At 42.0% G+C, this 25,743-nt stretch overlaps 1 protein-coding gene across 25 annotated transcripts in view; it reads left to right on the top strand.

Moving 5' to 3' along the window:
* The window catches only part of NRCAM (neuronal cell adhesion molecule), a 364,115-nt gene that overhangs the window by 160,355 nt on the left and 178,017 nt on the right, over positions 1-25,743 (top strand). For all 25 annotated transcript variants that reach the window (XR_007772049.1, XR_007772048.1, XM_050936052.1 and 22 more), the window contains one exon: positions 4,067-4,157. The gene's annotated coding sequence lies outside the window, so the exon portion shown is untranslated. The remainder of the gene's footprint in view (positions 1-4,066; positions 4,158-25,743) is intronic.

Consider the following 25,743-nt stretch of genomic DNA (forward strand, 5'->3'; position numbering starts at 1 on the left):
CATCAGTCTCTGTACGGTCCAGATTCAGCAAAGCACTGAAGCACCTGTATAACTCCAAGCACAGAAACAGTCCCGTTGACTTTACATGCTTCAGTGCATTGCTAGATTGGGAGCTATGTGCATGCAACATTTGAGTGCAAGTTTGGAAGTTAACTTTGGAAAATTAGATCCTCTCTGTTTTAACTGGCAAGTAACTGGTCCAGCTGAAATATATGAACATTTGGGTTTTTTGAACATGGCATTGAAACTGAATGCTGTCTGTAACAGTGAAACAAGAGAGACATGTCAATCTTCCAGAGTTTCTAGATTTGCTTTCTCTCTCTGGTTTTTGATTATGAAGGGACCACAAGTTCAGTTTAAAGAACATGTCAAATGATTACATAGTTGTGAGCGAAGTAAAACACCTCTAGGTGACTGCTGGAAATAAGTCAAGGTTGTCAGGTCACAGAACAGTGTTACAGCAAAATGGACTTAAACAGGAGGTGAAAGAAAGGCAGATGAATTGTCATGTGTGACCAATGGTATCAAATTGAATGAAACTAAAACAAATGAACTAAGTCACTGAAAGGAGTTGTGCATAGTTTTAACTTTTTATAAGTCTCTTCTGTTTTAGTCTCCTCATTTGTAATCAGAAACAGTAAGTTATAAATCTGTAATAACCTCTTTAGAAATGAAATGAAAAATTGATATTGTAATTTTAAATCTGTACAGTGACCAGAGATGAAAGTAAGAGCTGGTGCACTGTACTGGGGGCAGATTGGCTTCCCCTGGCAGCAAGTTTAAATCACCATCAGAGGAGCTTTAAAGGGCCTGGGGCTCCACTGTAGTAACGGCAGCCAGGAGCCCCTGGCCCTTTAAATCACCTCCCAAGCCCCCGGCTACCACTGCTACCCCGGGGCTCCAGCAACGGGGCTCGGGTGGTGATTTAAAGGGCTTCTGGCTCCCACTGCCACTACTCTCTGGGGCCCTTTAAATCGCCACCCAAGCCCTGCTGCTGGAGCCCTGGGTTAGCGGTGGCAGGGCTCTGGCGGTGAGTTAAAGGGCCAGGGGCTCCTGGCTGCCGTTACTGCAGCGGAGCTCCGAGCCCTTTAAAGCTCCTCTGATAGTGATTTAAAGTGCCCAGGGCTCCACTGTGGTAGCACCAGCTGGAGCCCCAGGCCCTTTAAATCACCCCCAGGGCTCCCAGCCATCTCTGCAGCTGGTAGCTCCAGGGGTGATTTAAAGGGCCCGGGGCTCCCAGCTGCTGCTACCCCAGTCCCAGCTCCAGGCCCTTTAAATCCTGATTTAAAGCACCCAGGGATTTAAAGACCCCGCCTCTACTGGCACAGGGCTTGATCTTGCAGACATTGCCAGGAATAGGCCTGGCAAGTGGGACTGTTCATAGTTGCAAGCCCAGTTGTGTTTGCCATCTGTAAAGTCACATTTCAGAACTCACTGCACTCACAGTGAGAGGTAAGTAAGCTCATTTCTCATAGTTTCGAACACAATAGATTTGAAAGTTCAACTCAGCTTGTATTTGGTTTGATTTCTAGTGAAGAGACACTGGAAAACCGCAGAAAGAAAACAAATCCGGTCACAGTAGCACCTCTACTTTATGAACCAGTTGGGGATTGAGGGGAGTATACAATAGAGAAGTTCAAAAAATTGAACATCTCAGAATTACAGTAGGTACAGTTCATAAGTTGCATCATGGTGCATTGTATCACTTTCTTCTTGACTTTCAAACCCACTGCGCAGTGATTTCCACTGTACTGAGCTCATCAGAATGTGAAATGGTCTTGTCTTGTTCTTCATCGACATCACTTTCCTTATGTGATTTCCCTCTCCCCCCAGATTGGTAAAAAATCATGTAACTAGTTATTCATAAGATTGCTGTTCATAAAATCGAGGTTCTGCAGTAAATTATAGGTTTAAATTATTGGTGAGCAGGTGGAGTAGAACAATAATACAGACAGGATCAGAAAGAAGTAACTAAATTAAAACGATACTGAACTGGGCTTGCTTTACTCCTATGACTGAGCGCTCAACAGGACAGGCTGGGGAAACCAGCAGGGTGCTGATTACAGCTGCCTCATTCTTGGGGCCAGCCAGGGTCCTGACAAAAGGTAGCAGCTCTGTCTTACACTGATGAAGGGTCACTGTAAACACCTGTAAAGCCCAGGCATGGAAGTGCAGAGCTCGAACACAACTGCACCCCATCGTGGCGACTGGTGACATGCCCCCTCCTAGCCCTCCTGCTTCCTATGTTGGGAGAGGTTGGGGAGCAATACACTTGCATCAGCAAGAACTTTCCCTCTAACAAGGGAGTTCTCTGCTGGCCAGTTGCAGCTACTTTCCAGCCCATCTAAACTTCCAAAGTTGTACAAAGAAGCTGGATCTCATTATGGAATCCTGTGTGTGTGTGTATGGCACCCATTTTTGCCTGAGTAACTTTTAGAAAGTTGTTCTAGCCCTAAGACATAGCACAGGCATCTCTTTAACTTTAAAAACTTGCAAAAACCCCAAATCTCCCCCCTGTGGCCTCATGCCTAATCACAATCCACATAGCATTGCTGCAAGTTTTCACTGTTGGGCCAAAAAGTAACTCTCAGAGAACAGATGTAATTATGAGGCTTCTAATCTACTCATTGAAGTCTTTGAGACAGTATCATTAGTGAGGTTAAACTTTTTAGAAAGTTTTCTCTGTATTTTATATGCTTCACTAGGTAGATAAAAGGTTTTAATCAGGAAAATGCTTTGCAATTATATGCAGAAACTTTCCCTCTCCAAAACGCCATTTATTGAAGCATTTTACTAATCTACTGTATTACTAAAGAACAGCTGTACTTCCCTCCCTCTCTCCCCTTCCCCCTGAATCTGGGATTTCTAGGAAATTATGTATAAATAGTTGAATTCCTGAATTTTAAATTATTGAATTATAGCCTTGTATGCGTCAGAGCTTTCAGTACAGATGTTAGTCTTTCTTTATTACAGATATTTTGAAAGTAAAGAAGAATTTTTTTATTTCTTTATCTCAGAATGCTATCTGCTACCCAAAAATGCCAGAGTTTAAAAAAAGAACAAAACAAAAATGAATAATGTTATTTTGGTGTTAAGGGACAGAGTTGAGACGTTGTTATTTATATAGTTCCTAAAGTTTGCTGTTTGCTTTACAAGGTAGTAAAACAGACACAGTCCCTGTCCTGAAGCGCTTACAACCTAACTGTATTTGTGACACAAGAGAAAGGAACAAACACTTGGGTATAGGTTTGATGTGAGGGGAGAAATAGAAAGAGTGTATGCAGTTGATAATAATAAGATCACATGGTTATTCAGGTAACATGTATACATGTCTTATTGGTCTCACAATATGTATATCAACATTTGCTTCTTCAGTGCTTTTAGATCAGTCATTTTCCTGCCAAGAACTTAAATTTTGCCTTGTTTTTCTTTATTTTCTTTATTATTCTTTATTATTCATTATATTTATTATCTCTTTATAGCAGAACCTAATTCCTCAACCCTTGCTAATCCTAAAGTGCATCTTACCTTCAACCAGCCTCATCCTTATTCCACCATGCAACTCTCCTCTTCCCTCCACTTCAGGTGGTGACCACAGTTTCCCTTTCAAGGCCCTCTCTCAACCCACTTTCCCTTCTCTCATCTCAAGTCTTTCCCCCATTCATAATGAGCCAGTAATGCAAGAAATCACAGGGCTGTAGGGAAGCTACTGAAGCTTTAACAAGTAGCTGCTTTATATTACTGATGAAGCAGTCTCTACCTCTTGCGGTCTAAATCCTCACCTGGGATGTAGAGGGTGCACTTCTGCTCCACGTAGCTGCAAGTAACCATTGGGACTCCGTGCTCCTGTATGAAGGGGAAGAGAAAATCAATAGAAATATTGTTAATTCAGTCCTTACTAAATCACAGGTTTGAATATAATTTCAGTCCAGCTACATTGAACTTATTGTGGCAGGCATGTCAAGATGTATTTCTGACAGCTCTGTCTACTTCTGTGCTACAATTTTAATTTCTATTTCATAGCAGGTTATTATTTAAATGTCTCGTTCTCCAATTTTTTCTCCAGACCAAGCAGTAACATAAAGAAGTCCCAAGAGATAAGAAGGAAAGAAAAACAGAGACACAGATCATCGTGCTTTGAAAATATTTGTACAGAGGTAGGACAGTTTTTATTTTCTTCCCAAACGTTTATCTTCCTTTACCAATTAACACTAAGTGAATCGGATCTCATGGCATACAATACCATGATTGTGTCATGTTCATAAAATGATACATCACATACTGTATTTAGTTGCATTTTCAAGCTTGATGTCATAAACAGTTTGTGATGAGTCAGTTTTTCTAGTTGTTAAAGAGCTCAGATCAAATGTATTAAAAAAGAAAAGCAGACAAACAGTGTCCCGTGGCATCTCATGCTTAAGAAATTACACTTAATAAATAGTGATGTTCATAGCTGGGCAAAACAGGGAACAAACTTCAGTACAAGTCATGCCAGGAAACAAACGCCTCTCTGAAGATATTGAAGTTCAAAGATTCTTGTTATGCGATTAAATACAATTTTTTCCCCTCTTCCACACTCCCTTACAGTTTTTATTATGGAGCCATCCACTCACGGGTTCTTCAGTCCCACGGTTTCAGTCACACGAGAGTAAAAGCCTGTTTTGGAAGTTTTGAAGTTACTTTAATTCTCCTTTCTGTCCTTTTTGTATTTGCTCTGCACAGGCTTTTCACCACTAAAAAGAGATAGCATTGCTACAATTCAGCAGTGGCTGCTGAATAGACATCTGTGTTTTAATTTATGACTTTTGTGAAAGAAAAATCTTATTTTGGGATCTTGAATACAGTACTGTGTACTGTCTGTCAGAACAGATGCTGTCTATTTTGTGTAGTTCATAGAAGTGGGTGGCTGCACAGACATTTTGCTCTTATTTATGTTTTTCAGATTTTTTCGCAACTTGAGGAAATGTATAGTAGACTTAAAGAAAGGAAAGTGTTAGATAACAAAAAGCCTTCACATGTGAGACAAATGGTGCTGCTGTTCCTAAGAGTGCACACTGCATCTTTTCTCTAAAGGTTTTATTTTGTATAGTTCAAGAATCTTGTCCAAAATGGTACCAAGTCATTCATGAGCTAAATGCAGTTCCATAAAAGTGGACTGTTACTGTCATTTTTTGAAGCAAGATTGCTGTCTGAAAAAACACTATTAAACATGTTGAAAAGCTCATTTGGATGGTAACCAAATGTTCTATAGGAAGTCTTCAGATCCTCTGGCTTTGCTGAAGGCTGCTTTGGTTCACTAGGATCTTGAGTTCCTATCACAGTGCCCTTGCTGCCCAGTCGAGACCCTGTTCTCCTGCTGGGCAATGCTGCCATGCAGCAGATTCCCTTAGGCCACATGGCTGAGTGACAGCTAGCCATACCTAAGCTGACAGCCACTTGAATGTTGAATTGGCTCATTCACAGGTGCCTGCTGCCCAGCAGTGAGGTGGTTTGGCCTTATTCTGTGACTCTTACTCTCCCTGTGCCTCGCTAGTTGCTTCTACAGTTTGAGAGCTTAAATCTTGATGCTCTGTAGAAACAACTTAGATAGAGAGGGATAATGCATTATCTTCTTTTGGCAGGGACCAGTACTGGCCTTACACTTGGACTTGTGACTGTAAAGTGGATAGTAGCAGGAAGACCTGGAGAAGGGTCAGAATCTGGAGGGAGCATGGGCTATCATCAGAAATAGGGGAAAGACAATACAGGTTTGGGGATGGGATATCAGATCATTATCTTAGTTGTCTATATATTAATGTGAGAAATATGGGGAATAATCAGGAAGAACTCGAAATGCTAGTAAATAAACATGACATAGTTGGCATCATGGAGACTTGGTGGGATAATATGCATGACTGGAATACTGGAAGTGGCGTGGGCCGAGGGATGTGCTGGTCCCCACTTCCTGCAGCCCCCATTGGCCTGGAACAGCGAACCAGCTAGTGGGAGCTGCGATCGGCCAAACCTGCGGATGCTGCAGTTATAGAAACCGTCCTGGCCCACCAACGGATTTCCCTGACAGGCTGCATGCCAAAGGTTGCTGATCCCTGAACCAGAGAAATACAACCTAGATGGAGCTACTATAAGGTGGGTGTATAACTGATCGGAAAATCATTCCTAGAGAGTAGTTATCAGTTGTTTGCAGTCACATTGGAAGAGCATAACAAGTGGGGTCCCGCAGGGCTCAGTTCTGGTCCGGTTCTGTTCAGTATCTTCATTAATGATTAGGTAAGGGCATAGAGAGTACACTTACATAAAATTTGCCGACAGTACAAAGCTGGGAGAGGTCGCAAGTGCTTTGGAAGACAGGATTACAATTCAAAATGATCTGAACAAACTGGAGAAATGGTCTGAAGTAAATAGGAAGAAATTCAATAAGGACAAATGCAAAGTACTCCACTTACAAAGGAGCAAACAGTTGCACACATACAAAATGGGAAATGACTGCCTAGGAAGGAGTACTACGGAAAGGGATCTGGGGGTCATAGTGGATCACAAGCTAAATATGAGTCAACAATGTAACGCTGTTGCAAAAAAAGCAAACATCATTCTGGGATGTGTTAGCAGGAGTGTTGTAAGCAAGACACGAGAAGTAATTCTTCCACTTTACTCCACACCGATTAGGCCTCAGCTGGAGTATTGTGGCAGTTCTGGATGCCACACTTCAGAAAAGATGTGGAGAAATTGGAGGAAGTCCAGAGAAGAGCAACAACGATTGAAGGTCTAGAAAACATGACCTATGAGGGAAGATTGAAAAAATTGGATTTGTTTAGTCTGGAGAAGAGAAGACTGGGACGGGGCATGATAGCAGTTTTCAAGTACATAAAAGGTTTGGTACAAGGAGGAGGGAGAAAAATTGTTCTTATTAACCTCTGAGGACAGGACAAGAAGCAATGGGCTTAAATTGCAGCAAGAGCGGTTTAGGTTGGACATTAGGAAAAACTTCCTAACTGTCAGGGTGGTTAAGCACTGGAATAAATTGCCTAGGGAGGTTGTGGAATCTCCAGCATTGGGGATTTTTAAGAGCAGTTTGGACAGACACCTGTCAGAGATGGTCTAGATAATACTTAGTCCTGCCTTGAGTACAGGGGACTGAAGTAGATGACCCCTCGAGGTCCCTTCCAGTTCTATGATTCTATGCCATAGGTATATGATGACATGACTACACAATGAGATGGTTTGATCAGTGTAAACAAAGCTACAATGGATGCAGCACTGTAGCTGCCTATTAGGTACAGAAACATGTGCCACTAGTAATGGCTAGACATCAAGAAATAGAACTTTGGGCATCACTATGTACATGGGAGAGGTGGATATTGATTTCAGTGGAGCTGCAAGACAAAATTACTCTGCAGGCTTTAAACAGTTTGATTTTATGCACTGGGATCCAGTTACAGGCAATGGAGAAGGGAGGGGGATCAGTGTTTATCCCTTTTCCCTCATCAGTCAGCCATAGCAGCCTGCTTTGTGGCCTTTTCCTCTAGCTGATCTGTTCTAATCTGCCTCTTCAAAGGGTGTCTCAGCCAGACATACGCCCACTTCTTCTGTCACATTGAATCCTGCTGGCAGTATCCATCTGCCTCTGAAGGAAATGTTTCTCCATTCAGCATTTATTTAAAGGGACACTTTCAGCTTTTTTCAATTGGCTAATTGTAAAAATGCATTTGTCTGGAAGAGCACATTTTAAATAGGATTCATTAAAAATAATATTTTAAATAATTCTTTAAATATTGTTAAATAGGTTTTAATACTCCCTTATTTATATTTAGAAGGGTCTTTTGAGTGGGTCTAAAATGAGCATATATTCAGACCTATTCCCAGCCCCCTTCCTCTCTTTTTGCATAATGATGCTTGCTGCTGTGGCCCACTTTCATTTTCAGCTCTGCTGCTACTGTTATTGGTAAACACCTACTTTCAGGGCATAGAAAGTTCATGTACCATCAGCAAAACAGTAAAACCAACTAAACACAGAGTGGTGACAAAACCACAAAGCAAAAACACTAAGAGAGGGAAAAATATTTCTCTAATCTATTTAATTAATAGAAATCTTAATGGTTTACTTGTAACAATAGTAGGTACAAATAGAAATGTGATTTTCAAATTGAAGGTGTTCCTTTAAAAAAAGTATTTTGAAAATGGTTTCCTATTCTAACAAAACTGGCTCATGACAAACCCTCTAGCTAATTTTCAAAAACTTAACAGCAAAAATCCTTTTCTAAAAGTTGTGTATGCATTTTTCAACACTTCTGTAGCAGTGAAAAGTACAGTAGCTCTTAAATTTTAGCAAAAAAAATGGTGAAATGATGCTTTGTGAATCACAAAAAATCTCACTAAGGAACTGTCAGCATTCTGAAAAATGAGAGAAATTGAGGAATGATTTTTTTTTAAAGAAAAAAAAAGAATCTGAGCTGCCAATTTATCCTTTGTGAAAGCAAAAGTGTATAGACTTCATTACAAATACCTCATTAAACTTTCATTTATTAAGTAATAAAATATATTACAGGGAAAGATGTATCTGAAATTAAAATTTTTTTTAAAATAAAAGTACTTGTAGGGTCTGATTTATTTGAGAATCTTGGGCACTGACATTCTAATGAGCAAAGCCTGACTGATTCTAATGAGCAAAAACTTCAGTTCTTGGGACCACTTGAGTGTGTGTGAGGGATTTTGGATTGATTGGCGCTTTTTTTTTTACCTTAAGTGCATAGGAGCATGAAAGTACAGGAATCAGAGACTGTAAAAATAAATTAAATTCACTGGACCACGTCCTTCAGCTGCTTGCTTGGTAGCTCTACTGTAACAATTTCTTCAAGATGGTAGATGCTGAAGGAGGAATAAAAGAAATATATTTTACCCTTAGTGGAATGACTGATACAGTTTTCATAAGTGATTGGCAGTGAATTAGAATTAACACAATTTTATGCCACAGTGCTGCCAACTCAAACATTCAAAAATCATGACTTAACCCCCCACCATGTAAGTGGTGCAAAAATCTTGAGTTTATTTTTTGAAGTTTAAATAGTGTTTTTTGATCTGTCTGCATCTTTTTTAACTCACTATGCACTCCCTCACTAGGTGTGCGATGGTTACAGCATTGACATCTCTCCCAAAATTATTGTGAGTGATGCGATTTTGACCACTGTGGCAGGAGCTCCACTACAGGTCCCATTCAAGATCAGGACTCTGTTGTACAAATACAAAGAGCCAGTCTCTGCTCTGAAGAATTTACAGTGCTAAGCATAGCGATGGTTGTATGACATGGGAGCAGGAACTGGGACTTGCCAACCTCCTCTCTTATAGGGACCAACAAATATTTCCTAGAAGGGAACAACTTTAATCTTTGCTGAGCTGGAAACGGCAGTGTTGTCATTTCTCGTGATTTTTTTTCTGAGTGCTGGAGCTAGCACCAGTTTCCTGGTGATGCAGGACGCTCCAGGCATGTAGCAAATTTGAGCCCTCAGATTGGCTGCCTGCCCCACTTTCACACCTCCTGGGACAGAGTAATCAATCAGAGCTGCTGTAGGCAGAGCTCCCTCCCTCTCACTGCAGCAACCCAAAGCTGTTCTCACAGGAAGGGAGGAGGGAGCAAAGAGCCAGACTGCTCCACTGCTGCCTCCCCTCCTGTTTGCCCTGGAGACAAGACAGTGTCTCTGCTCTTCCCCCCAGGCTTCTCCCTTCCTGCAGCATCCAGCCTAGGAAGGGGCAGAAAGGATGTGAAAAGCCCCTGGAGTTGTAATCATGTTTTTACCCTACATCAGTGGGATTTAAAGACATATTTAAAGTTGAACACCTGCTTAAGTGTCTGCTTAATGCCGAATCACAGCCACAGTATCTAACAAACTTGCCTGACTTGATGTGTAAAGATATTTAAATCAATATTAGTAAAAAAATCTTACTACATAAATCCCAGATAGTCTCTATCTTTTGACTTATTTTCCTTTTCCTGTAACAAACATCCTCCTACCCTTTCCTCCCCAAGTATTTTCTATTTCTCGGACTCCCATTGAAATAAATGACTTCTGCTGTTAACTTCAGTGGGGCCAGGATTTTGCAGTTGCTGGCTTAGTATGTGAAAAGAATGCAGGCAGGTGCAGTAGGTAGCTCCTGATTGCATAATTTTAGTACTGCTACCTTGCCTGAAGGGGAAGCAATGAGAACTGAAGAGAGGCTGGAGAAAGAGATGTAGATCAGAAGCGTAGCAGGAAAGAAAGGGTGACCAGACAGAGGGAAGGTGAAACACAGGGCAAAGTGTAAGATATAGACTGTCTACAACAGCGGAGGTTGTAAACACAGGACAGATGGAACAAAACATGTGGGAGTGAGGATTAGAGAAGGAGGGAAAACTGCCCTTCTCTCTCACTCTCTTTACATTGGGGAGGGTGGAGGGCACACTTCATATAAAATTTGAAATGCACATTTACTGTGGGATCCAACGGATTTAGAACACCCTCAATTTTGATTTTTAAGATACTGAATTTTTTAAAAAATATAGTATATTAATCCCTGTTTAAAGAAGTAGAGCTGCCATTCAGGAACGTTTCTAGAGAGGCATTATTGCTCTTTTCTTCTTCATTTCACTCTCTCATATTTTTTTTAGTTTATTGTATTTCCTAAAATTTTTGAATGTCAGATATTTGTATTGCTGAAATTGCTGCAAGCTTGAATGAATTCTTTGCATCATAAACATCTGAAAGAAGCAGGAAATTTTATACTAGAAATAGGGTTAATTTTTCCTAGAGGGGAGGGATTGGAGTAAAATAATAGTTATGCTTGAAATGTGGGAAGAAAAAAAGATAATTAGGTGATAAACTTCTAGACTAAGGTGAATTGTATCCTAGAATTCCAATGAAGTACCATATTAAAAAAAATAATCACCATAAAAGTTAGGATTATTTTACCATAGCATCGCAGCCCAGAGACAAGCAGGCATCCAAACAGAGGCCTTTTGTCACTCAGTCTTGGCCAGACATATATTCAATGGAATCTCTTCTCCCTGAGGCACAATGTCTTATATAACATTAATCCAAATGTCTCTTTGAGCTGCCAGGCAGAAAGCAGGGCTGCCCCTCCCCCACCATCCCATTTCAGTGGTCCTAATGGATCCTCTGTGACCGCAGGGGATGGTTCTTGTAGCATAGTAAAACAGTGCCCATCGGGATTGGGTGGTTCATAAACATGTAGATAAAGTTAATACCTAGACCTTTGGTAGAGGAAACTTTGTAAATATCATACAGAAGATTTTGAAATGCTGAATTTGCTAGAATAATCTGCATATATGTAACCTCGTGCGTGAGTTTCCTGAAGTGGCAAACAAAAGAGAATCAGTGAACATAATTAATCCAAATTTCAGAAAAGCTTTTCATACTATACTACATAAAAGATCAGTTTACAAGGTTAGTTAGAGAGGGACCCCTGGAATGGATTATAGCAGCATACAAAAGACGAAGGACAGCAGTTCAAGGTGGAGAGAGAGATGAGCTGGTTTCTGCAAGTGTCTCTTTTTTTTTATTATTTTGTTTGTAAACGGGCAAAAATGGATGCAGTTTCTCAAAGGGCTACATTTCCTGTTACAGAATTGTAGAAAAGTTAGCAAATATAAATGAAAAGACATACTAAACTCAGATGATCTGGACTGATTTATAGTGCTTGAGTTCATGCAATATAGCATAGATTAATGTTGGATGATGAGGCTAAAAACTACAAAGACTTTAGTATTTTGTGTTTCCCATCAGCATTCAAAGCTGATGTCCTTTCACATAGAATATAGCTAAACCTTTAACAAACTTGTATAGTACTGTATGTCTAAATGGGTAGGGAGAATAATACAGTACAATACATTAATTTTAATTTTGAATTAATTTTTAAGCATATTTTATCCCAAATTGTTTATGCCTGCAAAAGTCAGTTGTGCATTATAAACTACTGAGCATAGGTGGGTTTAACGGACTGATATTTGTAGTGAAATGAGACGTTTCTTTAAAAAGCTATTGCTCACAAAATTGACAGTTCAGGTTTAGATCCCTAAGGCTACGTGTACACTGGCAATTGAACGACAAAACTTTTGTCTTTTAGAGGTGTTAAATACCCTCCCCTTCCCCTAAAAGACAAAAATTTTGCTGTGACAAGTGCCAGTGTGAACAGTGCATTGTCAGCAGAAGTGCTCTCCCGCCAAAAACTCAAATGCGCTCATTGGGGGCAGACTACACTGCACGACTTTTAGCATGGCTATGGCAACACAGCCATGTCACTAAAAGCTGTGTAGTGTAGACATGGCCTAAGTCACACTTTGAGGTGACTCCATTATGATTCACAAAACTCCCGCCAAACCCTGGAGGCACCTAAACTCACCCAGTACCTAAATTTTCAGTGTAAAAGTTCCCTTGGCAGCTAAGTTTCTGCCTGTGCATATGTACTTTGCTGCCTCACTACCTTTCCAGGTAGCTCTCTCCTACCTAAGCTCCAGAGCAATTCATGAACCAGGGAGGATAGGCAGGGGAACACCTAAATCTCATGTAGGGCCTGATCTGGTAACTGTGCTTAGAAGCTGCCTACCAGATTGGGTCCTATTCAAAATGTAGTGGGAGTTGGAGGTGGTCACCATGATGGTGCTGACCTTATAACTTTTAGCACAGTGGTTAGAGCACTCCCCTGGGAGGTGGGAAACCAGTGCTTGATTTGTAATGAAAGAGGTGCAGGGGCTCAAGCAATTAGGTGCCAGGGCTCAAGCAATTTATTTTACATTCATAACTGATGCAGCAAGCCCAAAGCTGCTGGGGCTATGAATTGCCAAACCTAGGGGCAGGGGCTCAGCTCTAGCAAGCTATGACACAAATTAAGCACTGCGGGAGACCCAAGTTTATTTTCTCCCTTGTGCCTGGTGGAGAGAAAGAGTTTGAGTAAGGGTCTATCTACCACCTCTCAGGAGTGTGGGCTGACCAATGAGAAATAGGTTATTAGGATGTGGGTTCCCTTAGTCTCTCCTGTTGGAACTGTTTCACTGTGGGTAAATCATTAAAAAGTCATTGGAGCAGAGGGATTGGACCCTGGGTCTCTCACCTACCAGGTGGGTGCCCTAACCACTGCATGACAGAATTGTTCTCTGTGGACCAGAGGCTCTCTCAATTATGTATCCACAGTGCAACAGTTTCACCAGGGGAAGTTGAGGAAGCCCCACATCGGAACATCCCCTAGCCCAGTGGTTAGAATACAGACTGGAGAGGTGGAATATCCCTGTTCAAATCCTTTCTCCCCTTCTGCCTGGGGGCAGGGGAGTTGAACTTTGGTCTCCCACAATCCAAGTGAGTGCTGTAACCACTGGACTAAAAATTGTGAAGTTGGGTGATGGGGGTACTACCACCAGCTGTTATGTGTGGAGTTAGGTGCCTGCTTAAGGTATTCTTGCAAGAAACACCTTAGGTGCCTAAGCTGCCTGATTCCAGGAGACAGGTTCCTGGTTGTGAATTGCAAGCAGCAATAATCACCTCCCTGCAGCATGGCCTTAGGCACCTATCTCTGAGAAAAAAGTGGGGCTTAGCACACTTTAGTATGCTCCCCACTCACCAGCATCTCCCATGGGCTAGCGTAGGTGGCTCCCCACAAAATGTGCTGGCTTTTTGTAGATCACATTCAGAGGTACCTGTCTCTCCCCATTCGTTCGATAGGTTTTGTGAATCACAGTGTTGTTACTGCCATTTAACAGGTGCCTAAAAGTAACTCCCTTTGTGAATCTAGCCTATTATCACTCAGGGTATGTCTGCGCTGCAGTTAAAAACCCGCAGCTGGCGTTTGCCAGCTGACTCAGGCTCACAGAGCTTGGGCTAAGGGGCTGTTTTAATTATGGTGTAGATGTTTAGGCTTGGGTCCTCACAGCACCTTGTGAGTTGGGAGGGTCCCAGAGCTTGGGTTGCAGCCCGAGCTCCAACATCTACACCACGGTTAAACGGCCCCTTAGCCCGAGCCCCATGGGCCTGAGTCAGCTGGCATGGGCCAGTGGCAGGTGTCTAATTGCAGTGGAGACATATCCTTAGTATCTCTGTGCCTCAGTTCCCCACAGTGTTTTGAGATTAACTATACAAAAGATATCTTTATACCTGGTGCAGTGTACCTCCCCCAGCATGTGTATCTACACTATACACTGGCCAAAGTTCTACTCCCCATCCATCCCCTCCTCTTGCATTGGGGTGCAGAGGACAGCAGCCTCTACCTATGGTATGGGTAGTCAGTCCAAGGAGTAGGGTGTGGCCCTTTGTCATTGTGCAAGCTGGGCTGTAATCTGGCCCCAGAGCAGCAAATAAATGAATCTGCAGGTGTGGGGGAGAAAAGCATCTTTCACTCCCTCTCTTGGGAGCAGAGAAAGCACTGCTGATGTGTTCTTGGTAGGTGAAGCCTCCTCATTTGTTCCTTTCTCCCACCCCCTGCACTTTGGAACTGCGACTAGCCATGCTGGCCTGACCAATTTGCAGGGGAACACTTAAAAAGTAGTCTGATCTCAGGGATATTGCCAGTTCCAGCAGTATTCCACATAATATTGTGCTCTCTCTTAATATGGTTTAGGAACCTTGATCTGAGCATGATGAGAGACATTGTACCGCTCCCCTCCCAGTAGTATACCCAAGGGTTCTGTGAGGATGGCAGCTTGGGCTGTTATCAGTGTTCAGTTCTCTAGTGAAGGCAGCTAGGCAGCTCAGCCAGCTATTACTTTCCCTTTGCTGGTCCCGCACACCCTGGGAAGGCTGCCCCTGAATACCTCACAAACTGCTCCAGTGTTGTAACCTTCTCTAGTGGACAGTGCAAGTAGGGGGTGCCCCCTTTCTCCCTTCATCACTGCGCCAGCTGGGCTACCTTCCAGATCTCCATTTTCTTTTGGTTGGTGGAGGTTCTTTTCCCTCTCAGCCACTGTTACTTCCCCCTGCTGTTGGTGTGTGAAACCAATTGAGCACAGGGACAAGATGATTACTGGATATAGGAGAGAGTGCGGAAAATTAGTTGCAGGAGCCAAACAACTTAGTGTTAAAGTTTAAAAATAAAACTGCAGTCAATCAACTGGCCATGTGTTCATCACGACCCTCATGTTTTCTAATATGCTAGAGCCTTTTTTTTTAAAGAATCCATTATTTTCTTTTTAAAAGAGCCACGCAAATTCCCAGAATTATTTTAATAATAAGAAAAAGCTAATTTAAGAAACAGCTTATTTTAGTAAGTTGTATATTCTATTCAATGCCCTTCTCTAGAAAACTCAATGGCCTGCATTAAAAGGTTGGGATTTTGTTTGCTTGCTTGGGTAGATTCCATTCAAGGTGATGGAAGATTCTTTTTGGGTTACCTGTAAGCCTGCAAAAAGAGTGGGTATGCAGTCTCAGGAGTTCCAAGAGGTTTCTCTGAAAGGAAAATTGTTTATTGAATCTCTACTCTTTGAGCAATATGGGTCTTACATTATATGTGTATGAGAGTGGCATAGAGATTGTATAAAGATGTATCAAAGGGGTAACCATGTTAGTCTGTATCCACAAAACAGCGAAGAGTCCAGTGGCACCTTAAAGACTAACAGATTTATTTGGGCATAAGCTTTTATGGGTAAAAAACCCCACTTCTACAGATGCATGGAGTGAAAATTACAGATACAGGCATAAATATATATTGGCACATGAAGAGAAGGGAGTTACCTTACAAGTGGAGAACCAGTGTTGAAGGCCAGTTCAGTCAGGGTGGGTATGGTCCACTCCCAATAATTGATGAGGAGATGTCAATACCAAGAGAGGGAAAATTGCTTTTGTAGTGAACCAGCCACTCCCTGTCCCTATTTAAGCCCAAATTGATGGTGTTAAGTTTGCAAATGAATTATAGCTCTGCAGTTTCTCTTTGAAGTCTGTTTTTGAAGTTTTTCTCGTTGGAGAATGGCTACTTTTAAATCTGTTATGGAAGGTCCAGGGAGATTGAAGTGTTCTTCTACTGGCTTTTTTATGTTATCATTCCTAATATCTGATTTGTGTCCATTTATCCTTTTACATAGAGAATGTCCAGTTTGGCCAATGTACTTGGCAAAAGGGCATTGCTGGCACATGATGGCATATATCACATTAGTAAATATGCAGGTGAATGAGCCCCAATGATATGGTTGGGTCCTCTGATGGTGCTGCTAGAGTAGATATGGGGACAGAGAAGGCAATGGGGTTTGTTGCAGGGATTGGTTCCAGGGTTAGTGTTTCTGTGGTGTGATGTGTGTATGTAGTTGCTGTTGAGTATTTGCTTCAGGTTGGGGGGCTGTCTGTAAGCGAGGATTGACCTACTTCCCAAGGTCTGTGAGAGTGGGCAAATCGTTTTCCAGGATAGGTTGTAGATCACTGATGATGTGCGGGAGAGGTTTTAGCTGGGGGCTGTACGTGATGGCCAGTGGTGTTCTGTTATTTTCCTTGTTAGGCCTGTCCTGTAGTAGGTGACTTCTGGGTACGCATCTCGCTCTGTCAATCTGTTTCCTCACTTCCCCAGGTGAGTATTTTAGTTTTAAGAATGTTTGATAGAAATCTTGTAGGTGTTTTTCTGAGAGATTGGAGCAAATGCGGTTGTATCTTAGGGCTTGGCTGTAGACAGTGGATCCTGTAATGTGTCCTGGATGGAAGCTGGAGGCATGTAGGTAAGTATAGCAGTTAGTAGGTTTCTGGTATAAGGTGGTGTTTATGTGACGATCACTTATTTGCGCTGTAGTGTCCAGGAAGTGGATTTCTTGTTTGGACTGGTCCAGGCTGAGGTTGATGGTGGGGTGGAAATTATTGAAATCTAGGTGGAATTCTGCAAGTTCCTCCTTCCCGTGGGTCCATATGCTTCATATTCACAGAAAAAGTAGACTCTTTGATCTTCTGTGGCCTCTAAAAATATATATCTCTTTGTCCCATTAATCTCATCATAAGTCCCTCATGTTCACTAAAATATCTCTTCATTTTCAGTTCAGGTATCTGCCCCTCAGCCTGGTTTTTATGCCTCTGCATTTAAACAATTGAAGGTAGTATGACAGCTGTCTTAAGAAAGAAGGGTGTTACTCACTCATCCAGGCCAAATCCTGGCATGATGGTTTCCAGGTGGTCTTAATCTGTCTACAGCTGTTTATCCATCCCATAGTTTCTTCAAGATCTGGAACATCCTTAATAAAGCTCAGAGGAAGGGTTACCAAATGAGCCTAATTACTCCTGCGTGACCATGAGAGCCTGGTTTACTGGCCTACTGCAATTTTTAGAAAACCACTCCCAAACAAACCAGGATACACCTTCTCCAAGGGCCTGTCCTCCATCTTGCATCCATAGGGATTGACTCATTACAACAATATAGCTCATTACAGAACATGGGATATCTCATCATGATATGGTTCCCACAGGACTTCAGCTCTCTCACACATTATAGAGGTAAGTATCAGAGGGGTAGCCGTGTTAGTCTGTATCCACAAAAACAATGAGGAGTCCGGTGGCACCTTAAGGACTAACAGATTTATCTGGGCATAAGCTTTCATGAAAAGCTTATGCCCAAATAAAACTGTTAGTCCTTAAGGTGCCACCGGACTCCTCACTGTTATTATAGAGTTAACATCTTGGTGTTGGCTTGTAACTCCTCCCAACCTCATATTTCATTGGAAAATTGGTGTTGTTCACTTGTCATAGGTTCCTTACCAATATAATCCCTCCTTTTGACATTAATCAGGAAATTTCTAGCTCCAACTTTAAGACCTGGAACCAAGTCCTCTGGCACTTCCTGGACAACTATGGCCTACTTGGTTTCAGAAAGCCCAATTTCCCCTTCCTTCTCTTTGGAAGTGCCTGCAAGAAGCTTAAAGTCCCTTTAATGCCCTGTATCCATTCACGGAGTTCCATTATTCCAATTCAACTATGCCTCAACAAGCCTCCATCACTCACTGCACCGTAAAGCCCGCTATATCAGAGCCATGGCTATGGCCTATGACACAGATACCATAGAAGAGGAACCACTCACTATGACAATGACCTGTCAAGCAACAGAAAATCAGTTGGCTAGTAAAAAAAAATGTTACTGTGTTATTTCTACCAGCTCTTTGTGAAATAGGAACTGCAGTCATTGAAAGAAAAGGTCAGGGATTGACATTAAGGAAGGAACTAGCATACATTCAGTCCAGACAGAATTTCTTTAGACAAAGAATTGTTTGATTTTTAGAACAAATAGCCAATGGCAACCATCAGAGAATAAAATGTATATCATTCCAAGAAGGAACTGCAAATGTTTCTGGACTAGGAAAAAAATCAGAAAGTATAACTCCAGAGCTGGAGCTGAAACCTTAGAGTCAGGAGTTGTTTTGTTTTTACTGTGGGAAACAATAAGAAGCACTTCTGAAAACAAACCATATAAATCAGAATCCCAGGATTAAGTGGTGTTATGCCGTAACAGACCATATGATGGTCTGTCTCTTACATATTTCTATGATCCTCACAATACCATCTTTTTTTTTTTATAAAGAGCAGGGGGTTATTTATCTCTACTGCTAGTACTGAGGTTAATCACAATTCCAAGAAGTGTTTCCCAAAAGTGGTGTCTTTGGTGTGGACTATGTCCTATTACTTATGCGTAGACTGTTCTTTCTATAAGGCAGTGATTTAAAGGAGGCCAGTGGGATGAATTATGTCTTAATGTCCTTATTAATCACCACCCCAATTCTCAAACCCACATATGTACAGATATTCTTCTAGTATTTCCAAAATTAATTAGGGGTACAGAGCCAAAAAATCTGTAGAAGCTACTCACTGAAGCATGCAGGCTTGAAGTTTCCAAACTATTTTTTATTTCAGTAAATTCTCCTAAATTATTTTAACACATTTGCAATTCAACCTCTTTATACCTTAAAAAGAATATTTATCTTTTATTCTGTAACATATGCCACTTCATTCTTTTTTTTCTGTTCTTTTTCTAAAACAGCAACTCTGTTGCTTGTGCATATGAAATTAAATGTAAGAGTTTCAAAGCACTGGTTAAGAGACAGTGATTTAGAAACTGAGCGATGAGTAGAGCACTAAATTCAAATATTTTTTCTTTCAAAAAAATGTACACAGCTACTAATATATAACTTGAGAAAACTAGAATTTGAGCTATTCCTATTCCAGTGGCAGCTTTGTCCTTAATGTTGGTAAAGCATAACTTTTCTTTGCAAAAATGAAATGCCTCCATTTGAAAAAATAAAATACTTTCTTTACATTACTCCTGGGGGAATTCTGTGCCACTGGGCGCATGCATAATTAATGAACCATATATATTTTTAATTTTTTGCTGAAAAAAATCTTCTGCTGGAAAGTTGCCTCAGTTCCACCTTTGCCCACCAGAGGGCACTATGGTGCTAGAGCAGAGCAGCCTTAGCAGAAAACAACTTTTGACTGGAAAGTTGCTGCAGCTCCACCTTTTGCCCTTCAGAGGGCACTGTGGCAATAGCACAAAGCAGCAGCTCCTGGCCAGCTAGGGAAGAGAAAGAGCCTGCCTTCTTCACAGTGCCTGTCAGGCCAGGTCAGGAGACAGGGGTTATGGGGAGACAGCATGGGGCTGCTGGGGGTTCAGACAAGAGCTCATAAGGGGGAGGACACTGGTGCAGGGGCTGAATGGGAGTGGAGGCGCAGGGCCACAAGAGGGAGGGAGGTGCAGGGAAACATGGGATGGCTGAGTGGGGGCACAGAGACACTTGGGGATGGGGGTGCAGGGCCACATGGGGATGGGTGAGTGGATGTCTGACTGGGGATGGAGGGACACGTGGACAGGGGGTGCAAGGACATATGGTAATGCAGGGACTCATGGGGACAGGGGCAGATGTGCCTGACTGAATGGGGGAGGCTAGGGGTCAGTCAGGGTCTACATGGGGGATGTCCCTAATAATCCCTTCCCGCGCCCCCCCGCCAAAAAAAAAGCCTGTTCCATACTTTTCCCACCCATACCCAGTAGCCCTCCAAGTCCATACCCAGGCTTCTTCCCAGCAATTACTTTCCTCTCCTCCATTACCCGTGACGCCCACAAGCCCACAAGAAGTACTGCTTCTGAGGGGAAATACTCATAGACTTATAGATTCATAGACTTTAGGGTCAGAAGGGACCAATATGATCATCTAGTCAGACCTCCTGCACAAAGCAGGCCACAGAACCCTACCCATCCACTTCTATAACAAACCCCTAACATATGTCCGAGTTATTGAAGTCTTCAAATTGTGGTTTGAAGACCTCAAGCTGCAGAGAATCCACCAGCAAGTGACCCATGCCCCATGCTGCAGAGGAAGGTGAAAAACCTCAGGGGCCTCTGCCAATCTGCCCCGGAGGAAAATTCCTTCCCAACCCCAAATATGGCGATCAGCTAAACCCTGAGCATGTGGGCAAGACTCACCAGCCAGCACTCAGGAAAGAATTCTCTGCAGTAACTCAGATCCCATCCCATCTAACATCCCATCACAGACCACTGGGCATAAACTTACCTGCTGATAATCAAAGATCAGTTGCCAAAATTAAGCTATCCCATCATACCATCCCTTCCATAAACTTATCAAGCTTAGTCTTAAAGCCAGATATGTCTTTTGCCCCCACTATTCCCCTTGGAAGGCTGTTCCAGAACTTCACTCCTCTAATGGTTAGAAACCTTCATCTAATTTCAAGTCTAAACTTCCTAGTGTCCAGTTTATACCCGTTTGTTCTTGTGTCTACATTGGTACTAAGCTTAAATAATTCCTCTCCCTCCCTAATATTAATCCCTCTGATATATTTTTAAAGAGCAAGCATATCCCCCCTCAACCTTCTTTTGGTTAGGCTAAACAAGCCAAGCTCTTTGAATCTCCTTTCATAAGACAAGTTTTCCATTCCTCGGATCATCCTAGTAGCCCGTCTCTGAATCTGTTCCAGTTTGAATTCGTCCTTCTTAAACACGGGAGACCAGAACTGCACACAGTATTCCAGATGAGGTCTCACCAGTGCCTTATATAACAGTACTAAAACCTCCTTATTTTTGCTGGAAATACCTCGCCTGATGCATCCTAAAACTGCATTAGCTTTTTTAACGACCATATCACATTGGCGGCTCATAGTCATCCTGTGATCAACTAATACTCCAAGGTCCTTCTCCTCCTCTCTTGCTTCCAACTGATGTGTCCCCAATTTATAACTAAAATTCTTATTATTAATCCCTAAATGCATGACCTGGCACTTTTCACTATTAAATTTCATCCTATTACTATTACTCCAGTTTACAAGGTCATCCAGATCTTCCTATATGATATCCCGGTCCTTCTCTGTGTTAGCAATACCTCCCAGCTTTGTGTCATCCGCAAACTTTATTAGCACATTCCCGCTTTTTGTGCCAAGGTCAGTAATAAAAAGGTTAAATAAGATTGGTCCCAAAACTGATACTTGAGAAACTCCACTACTAACCTCCCTCCAGCCTGACAGATCATCTTTCAGTACAACCCGTTGTAGTCTCCCCTTTAACCAGTTCCTTATCCATCTTTCAATTTTCATATTGATCCCCATCTTTTCCAATTTAACTAATAATTCACCATGTGGAACCGTGTCAAATGCCTTACTGAAATCGAGGTAAATTAGATCTGCTGCATTTCCTTCGTCTAAATAATCTGTCACCTTCTCAAAGAAGGAGATCAGGTTGGTTTGGCACGATCTACCTTTTGTAAAACCATGTTGTAATTTGTCCTAATTACCATTGACCTCAATGTCCTTAACTACTTTCTCCTTCAAATTTTTTTCCAAGACCTTACATACTACAGATGTCAAACTAACAGGCCTATAGTTACTCGGATCACTTTTTTTCCCTTTCTTAAAGATAGGAACTATGTTAGCAATTCTCCAGTTGTACGGTACAACCCCTGAGTTTACCGATTCATTAAAATTCTTGCTAATAGGCTTGCAATTTCATGTGCCAGTTCCTTTAATATTCTTGGATGAAGATTATCTGGGCCCTCCAATTTTGTCCCATTAAGCTGTTCAAGTTTGGCTTCTACCTCAGATGTGGTAATATCCACCTCCATATCCTCATTCCCGTTTGTCATCCTTCCATTATCCCTAATCTCCTCATTAGCCTTATTAAAGACTGAGACAAAGTACTTATTTAGATATTGGGCCATGCCTAGGTTATCCTTAACCTCCATTCCATCCTCAGCGTTTAGCGGTCCCACTTCTTCTTTCTTTGTTTTCTTCTTTATTTATATGGCTATAGAGCCTTTTACTATTGGTTTTAATTCCCTTTGCAAGATCCAACTCTACATGGCTTTTAGCCTTTCTCACTTTATCCCTACATGTTCTGACCTCACTAAGGTAGCTTTCCTTGCTAATCTCACCCTTCTTCCACTCCTTGTAGGCTTTCTGCTTTTTCTTCATCCCCTCTCTGAGATGCTTGCTCATCCAACTTGGCCTACAACTCCTGCCCATGATTTTTTCCCCCTTTCTTGGGATGCAGGCTTCTGATAGTTTCTGCAGCTTCGACTTAAAGTAATTCCATGCCTCCTCCGCATTTAGATCCACAAGTTCTTCAGTCCAATCCACTTCCCTAACTGATTTCCTTAATTCTTTAAAGTTAGCCCTTGAAAAGTCAAAAACCCTAGTCCCAGATCTATTTTTGTTTAGCCTTCCATCTAGTTTGAACTGAATTAGCTCATGATCACTCGAACCAAGGTTGTCCCCTACAACCATTTCTTCTATGAGGTCCTCACTACTCACCAAAACCAAATCTAAAATGGCATCCCTCTTGTTGGTTCTTCAACTACTTGATGAAGAAATCCATCAGCTATCACATCCAGAAAAATCTGAGCCCTATTATTCTTACTAGCACTTGTCCTCCAGTCTGTATCTGGGAAGTTAAAGTCTCCCATGATCACACAATTCCCATTAGTTTTTACTTCATTAAAAACATTAAAGAGGTCCCTATCCATATCCAAATCAGATCCCGGCAGTCTGTAGCACACCCCAAGCACTATCTCAGGGGAGGCTCTAGTAACTTTCTTTCCCAGTGTGATTTTTGCCCAGACAGACTCTGTCTTATCCATTTCATCACTTCTTATTTCTTTACAGTTAACCTCATCATTGATATACAATGCTACTCCACCACCTTTGCCTTTATTTCTGTCTTTCCTAAACAGCACATAGCCTTCAATACCTGTACTCCAGTCATGATTACTATTCCATCATGTTTCTGTTATCCCTATAATATCTGGTTTCACTTCCTGCACCAGTAGCTCTAGTTCCTCCATTTTGTTACCTAGGCTCCTCGCATTAGTGTACAGACATCTTAATTTTTGCCGTTTGGCTTCACTGACATTCTTTACCTGGTTAGGCACAGACATTCTACCACCAACATCACCTGTTAGACTGGTATCTACACTACCCTTCCTCCTTATGTCAATTCTTCTGTCCATGGCTGTATCCCCTCTTACTTTGTTTTCTTCACTCTCAAGGTTAAATTCCGGCGTGGAGATCACCTGGACATCTCCCAACCATCTCCCCCAAATTCCTAGTTTAAAGCTCTCTTAATCAGTTGGGCGAGCCTCCATCCTAGAAGTCTATTTCCCTCCTTACTCAGGTGAAGTCCATCCCGAGAGAACAGTCTTCTGTCCATAAATGCTTCCCAGTGGCCATACATCCCAAAGCCCTCCTTATAGCACCACTGCCTGAGCCATCTGTTGATCGCCCATAATCTTGTCACACCTTTGTTGCCTTTCTCTAGGAACCGGCAGAATCCCACTGAAGATCACCTGAGCCTCGATTTCCTTAAGCGTCCTTCTCAGTCTGGTATAGTCTCCCTTGATACGTTCCAGCGAGAATCTAGCTGTATCATTCGTTCCCACATGAAGGACAATCAATGGATTCTTTCCCGCTCCCATTAGGATCCTTTTCAGCCTCAGGTCCACATCCCGTATTTTAGTACCCGGCAGACAGCACACCCTTCTGTTCTCTGGATCAGCTCTAGTTACAGGCCTGTCTATTCTTCTCAGTAAGGAGTCCCCAATCACGTAGACCTGCCTTTTCCTGGTGACAGTGTGATTATCCGGTCTATCCCCTGCACCCACTGGCTGCAAGTCCTCTCGATTCCTATTCACCCTTGCAGTCCTCCTGGGGCTCATATTTGGTGTTGCCTCCATTGACTCCTCCCCTCTTCCTGTAGGACTAACAGCTCTTCTCTTTTTCCTTGCCCTCTCTCCTTCAGCGACCACCTGCTGTGCCCCTTCTTCATTTTCCAACTCTGCAAACCTGTTCCTGAGTTCTATTCCTCCTTCACTGGCCCGTCTTTTCCTCTGCCTGGTTCTCTTAGTCACATGCTTCCACCGTCCACTTTCCTCACCCAGCAGTCTCTCCTCAGAATTCTTTGGATCTGCTTCCATCTACAAGTCTGAGCTTATCCCTTCAGCCTCCTCATGTCTTTGCTCCATCATCTGCTCGAACCCCCTTCTAAACTCAACCAGAGTTTCCACCTGCATCTCCAGTCCTCGGATCTTTTCTTCCATCAGCTCTATCAGGCTGCACTTCATGCAGACAAAACTCTTTTCAGGTACCCCCTCCAGGATCATGTACATGCCGCAGCATCCACATCCAGCCATCCTCATTGTGTCTTTCATTGCTGCCTCTGTATCAGTCATAGCCTTCCAACCCTAAAACCTGGTAGTCCAAGAAACACAACACAACACAAACCCCCAACAGGCACCAGAACACTGGCAGACCACCACCCACTCCCTTAACTAGCCTGGTCAGTTCCTCTGTCTAGGTCTCTTAGTCTCCCCCACAACCTCCCCCTGTAAACTCCCTCTGAAACTCCTGTTTACAACTCTGTTGGCTGGCTGCTGTGCCGCTGCAGCTGTCTATGCCGCTTCCTGACTGGCTGGCTACTTTTATACGTTTCTGTATTGTAGTTTAAATGAATTATTACTCAGAGTTCTCTATTAATATGCCTAGTAAGGAATCTATTTGTCAAAAAAAAATTTCCTGAATCTCTTTTTTTGTCTGTATAGTGACATACATACTTGCTGACAGGTATTTTGAAATAAATGACCAAAAATAATTGAAACTGGTATGATTATATTGTGTTATTTTGGCAAATAAAATGTGCAGAACTTTGCAGAATTTGAAAATGTGGGCAGAATTTTTAAATTTTTGTTACAGAATTTTTAATTTTTTGGCACAAAATTCCCCCTGGATTATTACATGTTTGTCATTTATAGCAAATATGTTCCAGAAGCTTTCACTTAGTGTGAGTTCACTGAACCCAGCATTTCAAAGATACATTCAACATACATTAGCAATAAACTGTATCATCAGTGATTAACATTCTGTATTGTAGTAAGAACAAAGTATGTTTGCTCTGTAAAACAATTGTTTCCAAACTAAAAAGAATACAGGGATGTTTGTCTTGTCAGGGAATGTTTACAATCTGATTTTGTTACAATTTAAGTTTATATTCTGTAACTTTTTTCCCTGATATATTAGTTATGCTTTTGAATTAGCCAAGCTGCATTTTTTAATAAAGTCTTGCATAATTGTATCAGCATTTTTTGAGGAACTTTAACTTGATCTTTTTCTGCTTTCTGCCTTTTTTCCCTTAGTCCTGTGGAGTATACCTCTCAAATAATCTTGAAAGACCTCGCTCATTTTAATTCCCAAGTTACTTGCATACCTTCGTTACATAAATTTGAAGTCTCTTCACTTTCATTGTGGCCTACTATTTACATCAGAG

The sequence above is a fragment of the Gopherus flavomarginatus genome, chromosome 1 (genome assembly GCF_025201925.1).
Source record: "Gopherus flavomarginatus isolate rGopFla2 chromosome 1, rGopFla2.mat.asm, whole genome shotgun sequence".
In the NCBI taxonomy this organism is placed as follows: Eukaryota; Metazoa; Chordata; order Testudines; family Testudinidae; genus Gopherus; species Gopherus flavomarginatus.